The 6,746-nt window shown below is 44.0% G+C and overlaps 1 pseudogene; it reads right to left on the reverse strand.

Moving 5' to 3' along the window:
- Positions 1 to 323: 323 nt before the first annotated feature.
- LOC136485191 (purple acid phosphatase 4-like) lies at positions 324 to 6,179 on the reverse strand (annotated as a pseudogene).
- Positions 6,180 to 6,746: the final 567 nt, after the last annotated feature.

Consider the following 6,746-nt stretch of genomic DNA (forward strand, 5'->3'; position numbering starts at 1 on the left):
CAGCACAAATGTATGATGTTTATCATTGATTATTCATTAGAGTTATATTATTTCCCATGGGGCTCTTTGGTAGAGCTACTCATGGTTTGGGCTGCACCTGTTAATACACTGTTCATGTCACCATTGATGGAGCTCTTTCTCTCTCTCCTTCTCAACAAGCTAGTGAAACCACTTTTTTTTGCTCGGTCGACTTTGGCTTCTCTAGCTACTATAGCAATAAGCCAAAGCTAGATGAAGCTCCACAAAAGAGGGCCTAAGACAGTCCAATGACTTGACAAGACGCAAACATAAGTACCACTATAAAAATATTAGCACACACCAACTCCCAGTAAAATTTGCAATAACTTGTTTCACAGTTTATTCCACAAAAGACGACATTTTATCTTGCAGGTTGAACATATTTGACACCCTCACATGTGCACACAACGACAGTAAACCTTCTCACGAAAAGACAACAACAGTTGCTGCCATTTGAGATTTGACAACACCAAATAACTGTATCTGACTGAATCATCAACTCATCGTACTGCTTTCCAGACAGCAATATTAAGTCCGATCCAGCTAGGCTAGTGCCCAGCTGCCGTAGTAGTAGTAGTCCTGGCGAGGTCCCAGCAGTGCAGGACGCTGCCAGCGACGTCAAAAAAGGCGAGGTGGGCCTCCGTCTTGCTCAGCCGCATCGACATAAACCCCTGCCCATCGTAGAGGAACTCCACCTTGTCGGGGGTGGTCTTGAACTTGCCAGCCCATGCCTTCGACCCGCCGCCACTCGTTAGTAGCTGAAGATGACTGCAAGTTTTTCTTTGCTTTAGAACATAAGAACAACCAAGGATAACGTTTTTAACGAAGCAAGAGTTGCAGTAGTGCACACGGAACAGAACAGACTCCAGTTGTGGATTTCTTTGGTTACTTCTTCCAATGGCAAAAGGTCAAGTTTATGGTGTTCAGTGAAGAAGAAAGCTTGCATGACATGCATGTCCAATTAATTATGAACTTTTGTATATTGTCAAAGTCATGATGTTTCAGTGGAACTGATTACATGGATGAGATGATTATTGAGAAACTTTAATGCCAGTTATCATTGCTGGCTCTGATAGAGAACCGGTACCTATAGTCATGGACAAGGTTTTTTTTTATCGGCCGAAATTCATGGAAATTTCCAAAATTTCCTTTCTATCCAAAGGGTCCGATAAAATTTGACATCGGCCAAATTTTTCCCTTCTTTCCTGCTTCCACACAGACAACCCAAATTCAGCCGTGCGATAATCCCACACTATAATGTTTTATTCTTGTTTTTATCTGTGAACAAGTGATGTTTAATAGTTTGGGAATAGTTTCAAGTCAAATTCTACGGATTTTTTTCAAAACAAATTGAATTTTTTTTGAATTTGGTCCGATATTTCCGATATATCTTGCTTATCTTATTTATCCATGACCTCCGATAAATTTTTATTTCTGATAATGAAAACCTTATTTGAATTTGGTCCGATATTTCCGATATATCTTACTCATGGACTATCAGTCCAGACTAATAAATGCCGGTTTGGAAACGGACACTGAGATGATCCTCACATAGTACTGGCGAAGCTCTATTTAGGGGGTGTTTGGTTCTTTAGTTGCTTCTAAAATTCATGTCACATCAAATGTTTAGATACTAATAAGGAGCATTAAATATAGATTAATTACAAAACCAATTACATAGATGGAGGCTAATTTACGAGGTGATTTTTTAAACCTAATTAATCTATCATTAGCGACATGTATGCTTACCTGTCTCTGCTGCTGACGCGCTGCAGGCAGTGGTCATGGCCATTCACGTACATGTCAACCCCTTGTGTCTGCATTCGTTGCAGTGCCATCGAGAAAGCAAGAATATCATGCAGTTTCATAGTTCATGTTAATGACTGGTGCACTACTGTGAACAATTGTCTATAATAAATATAATAACGCCGAGAAGATAACGTCATGTGACAATACTACCTTGAGGACTGGGAGAAGCAACTCCTCAAGCTCAGTGTTGTTTCCATGCCCGCAGGCGCTGCTGATAGGGATGGTGACCCACGACGATCTTCCAGGCAGCCTTGGATGCAGTCAGTGCATACTTCAAGTCCTGGCAAACAGACGTTATATATCAGTTGGATCAAGAATTCAGAACGCTTATTACCAGGTACCATAATCACAAGTAGACGACATGATGAGCCATCATCTCGTCCATGTAGTTGACATAGTCCCCTTGGTATACATATACCTTGAGTACATTTGCGATGTAGGTGTCGCGAGGAGCGACACCTCTCCAGTCGAACTTGGTGTTGTTCCAGTAGTGGAGGATGAATGGTGTCGTGTCGACGAGGAAGAAATCCACAATTCCTTTGTTGAAAATAAAAGTATATCCACACATAAAATTTTTTCTTTAGAATAAGTGAAGTAGAATATCCATATTTCCTTACTATTGTAAATGCGTGCATTTTGCATTCCTTCATTATTTGCTGACCTGAGTTGACAATGAAGGACTTTGCAATGACGGTATATCGGCTATCCACCTTACGAATGGCAGGGTCTAGCTGCGCGAGCGCATTTCCCGTGTAGTCATGGTTGCCAAGGACTGAAACAATTTCATGGAAATTTGAGTAGTGTCGCTTATTATTCAGCTCCTTAATTCGCATCCATTTGTGTACGAGTCGGATATATATAGTACTGTTGCATTACCGAGGTACCAAGGCTTCTGAAGACTCTTGGCAGTGTAGATGTTGGCGAAAGATTCCTTGAAGAGCGGGTCGCTGGTGTTGGCGATGCCATCGTCGTAGATGTTGTCGCCAGTGGAGATCACGAAGTCGATGTCCAGCTTCTCCCCCACCACACCCATCTACAGCAAAGCCGTTCAGGAAGAAGAGGTATCAGCAGTCCCAAACTGCCAAAGGTCACCAATACAGTTTCAGAACTATAAAAATATATACTAATTTTTAATGTAGGGCGTTCAGGAAGGTATCAGTACGTATATAGCTCGGGGGAAGCAATGCATATGCACCTACTAGGGATGATTATTGTAGTACTGTTGTGTTACTTGTTAGTTTGAAAACAATAATTGGGTTTTGCATGCATCTGTCTTAGGACCGACATAACTGCTTCAACAGAAGAACAGTGTGATCCTAGCTACCGTACCAACTACATAATAAGGAGATACTATATACAATGTTTGAACACTTTCGGCTACTTATGATGAACGCCATTAACCCTATGCATCTGTCAAGTACACTTATTATTGGGGGACGACTAAGTATTTGCATTATACTAGTACAGTGGTGATTTGTCCTGCCGGTGCCCTTTTTTTTCACTGAAGGTTCGAAATGAGCAGGCGCCAGTAGAGAAAATCCGTCAGCCCAGGCAAAGAACCGCCTCTGTGAACAGATTTACACAGGTAATAAGAAACCGCCGTGTTAACGTCCTATTTACACTGGTGATTTGCATTAAGCAACCGCCAGTGTAAATGCCATTGGACTTTGGTGCTGAGTTTGTTCAACGTGCATGCAAGCACCTCAAAAGATCTGTATTTGTCATGTAAGGTCCAGCGTTCAATTACATAAGAACGATGATAAGATATAAAGAAATGGCCCTACTCACGTGCTACTAGAAGCTAAGTTTTCCTACCCGTTTATACAGGCCTATTATACATAACCCCATGTACATGAAAAACAAGAAGGTGCTCTATTTTTTTGTTGTCCAGCTTAGGCCACTAGTAGAGAAACGACCTTTGATCCACTTCGAAATTTGGCTTTAGTCCCGGTATTTTTCGCGCCCGGGACTAAAGAAACCTTTAATACCGGTTGGTAGCTCCAATCGGGACTAAAGGTCCTGCCCAACGACTACTGCGGCAGGCTTTTGCTGTAGGGGACCTTTAGTCCCGGTTGGAGCTACCAACCGGGACTAAAGGTTAACTTTTACTCCCGGTTGGTCCCTCCAACCACGAGTAAAAGTCTACTCCCGGCTGAAGGTTCCGTCCGAGATTAGAAAGGGACCTTTAGTCCCGGTTGCTGCCTCCAACCGGGACTAAAGGTCTCCAACCGATTGAGCTCTGTGGAGTGCCGGCCGCATGACGGCTCAGAGCGAGTATTATTATTAACTAGTCACCCACAGTAGTGTTGTTGATTGAGAGGTGCGTGTGTATGTTCTTTCCCGCGGCCGGCCAGGAGCGAGCTGGGCGTACGTGTACGGGAGCGAGTCGATCGAGACGCTAATACGTAGGAGTAGCTGCTACACTAGCTAGCTAGCTAGCTGTTCACCGTCAGTACGTGTAAGCCAACAAAACAGTCGTCTCTCTGCTAGGATCAGCCTCGATGGGCCGGCTCGACCTGAAGCCCACACATAGGAGAGAGCATATACTAGAATGGAGCGGCCCAGTACGCAATATGTTGGAATTGCTGGCCAGTCCCACCTATTAGCACCACATCGCTTGCTCAGAAGAGTGAAAGCTAACTTAAAAGCTCAGCTCTCGGACCATGCAGCACGAACTTGAACAGGATCTGTTCTATAGGATTGTACCGCTGCATCCTTGACTAAAGGTCCTTCGTACTATACTTTATACATGGAAAATAGAAATAGGGCAGCGTGAAAATAGAACGGTAGCAGCGTGTAAATAGAGAAAAAAAAGGAAAATATAAATAGAGCAGAAACAAAAAAAAAACCTTTAGTCCCGGTTGGTATTACCAACCGGGACTAAAGGGCCGGTCTACGTGGTCAGGCCGGGAGGCCTCTTTAGCCCCGGTTGGTATTATCAACCGGGACTAAAGGAGAGGTCCTTTAGTCCCGAATTCGTGCTCCCGGTTGGGAAACCGGGACTGAAGGGGTTTTCTAATCGGGACACCTTGTTTCTGTACTAGTGGGCTGCGTTCGGTTATCCTGGAATAGTGACCAGGAACCATTCCTACCAGGAATGACTGTGTAATTTATATAGGCAAATCTCAACAGGAACTGTTCCTACCAGGAAGACCCCTAACCGAACGGGCCTTTAGTCTTTTTGTGGTCATTGGATGTAGTACAGAGATTGGTGCGATATTTAAAAAAAAGATCTTTTGTAATGTAAGAAATAGTGTGACCTTATGCGGTGCACAGGTTTGTAGTTTTGAACGACCATGCTTTGTGAGGATATGCAACTTTCTACACACAAACACACTCGCTTGTTTATTTCCAACCATATCCGGCATAAAATCCTAAATGGAAATCATTTAATGTCACTATAATGTTGGCCCCAAAAAATCCAAGAGAGTTTGATGAAAAAAAAAGAATCCCTCCAACAGCTTTTCTATTTGATTTATATATATATAAATCTTCTATTCTGGATTTCTCGCTAGCCAAAAATCCAAAACAAAAAAGGCTCCCTAGAGTGCAAACATGGTATGAAAAAACTATTTGAGAATACAAAGATACAGAAAGCAATTTACACTTAGAGATACTCTAATAATCTTGACGACAGTATATGCCCCTAATGTAAAATTGTAACTGGTTCCGGCTTTCTAGATATAGGTAGCTTTTTCTTACGCGACTAGACATAATCATCATTAAATGTTACCTATACCTAGTAGAAATAAAAGGACTCATAATTTAAAACCGAGGAGTATATAAAAGCCGATGGTGTATGTCATCATAAAAGCTCAGTCACTGGTATTTTTCGTCGTGTGTGTTCCAATGAATAGTGCAGGTAGAGTTGTTAGTTGGTACGTGGTGCATGGATATGTACATGTACGCGAGCAACAAACTCAACTAGGTTTCCATGCACGACCGTGCACGCATCAATGCACCACGACGACGACATGCGTGGCATGCATGACAGAGACAGAGTTCACGGCTTGCTTCTTTACCTGCTGGGCAACCAAAGTCTGGTTGAACTGCCCACGGCGGCCCCAGTCGCCGACGACGAGGATGGCGAGCGACCCGTCGGCCTTGGTGGGCGCGTGCTCCACCCGTGGCAGCGCCGCATCCGCCCACGGTGCCAAAAGCCAACGCCGCCGCCACCGCGCTCACAGCGACGAGGAGCATCAGGCTCCGGAGCTCATGAGCTGGAGCCATGGCTAGGTTCGCTAGCAACTCCGATGGGCAGTTGCTGCTGCTCCTAGCTGGAGGAAAGCAGCAGAGAGAGAGCACTGCAAGAGACGACGTACGATCCAGACATCCAGTGTATTTGTGTGTGTCCAATCGTGACGAGATCTCGTGCATTTATAGTCTCGTTGGCACGCGCGAGACCAATAATTCGAGCAGCTGCTGGTCCGTTGTATTGCATGGTCTGTGCGCGTATGATGGGATCAATCGGAATGCGGTGGCTGGTGTAGCGAGGTTGTTGTGTACCGCTCGCGGCATTGAACCACGGTTGGTGCGCGACAGCAACCCATCCACGTACGGAAAAGGACACAGCCATGATTTTTCTTTTTTGCAATTAACGTTGCTAGTTCCGGTGAATCCTTTGCTACAATCGATCATTGGTTGAGATGATCACTGCTGTGGGATGTGAAAAAAGGAAACCAGATAGACTGGAGAGTTTCGAGAGAGTGCAGTACGGAAAGTAACGATCGCTGCTAGTTGAACGAAAATAAAGCATGATGGCGACGGAACAACGTGATTCTTTTCGTACAATTAACGTACATCTCCAGTGAGGGCACTCGCCGTTATTATCTTTGGTGACATGCATATGTGGAAAAAAAACAAAGGGATCTGCTATTTGTTGAACGTAGAAAGGTACACTTGAATTGCGGAATTAAATA

The sequence above is a fragment of the Miscanthus floridulus genome, chromosome 10, assembly GCF_019320115.1.
Source record: "Miscanthus floridulus cultivar M001 chromosome 10, ASM1932011v1, whole genome shotgun sequence".
NCBI classification, from domain to species: Eukaryota; Viridiplantae; Streptophyta; class Magnoliopsida; order Poales; family Poaceae; genus Miscanthus; species Miscanthus floridulus.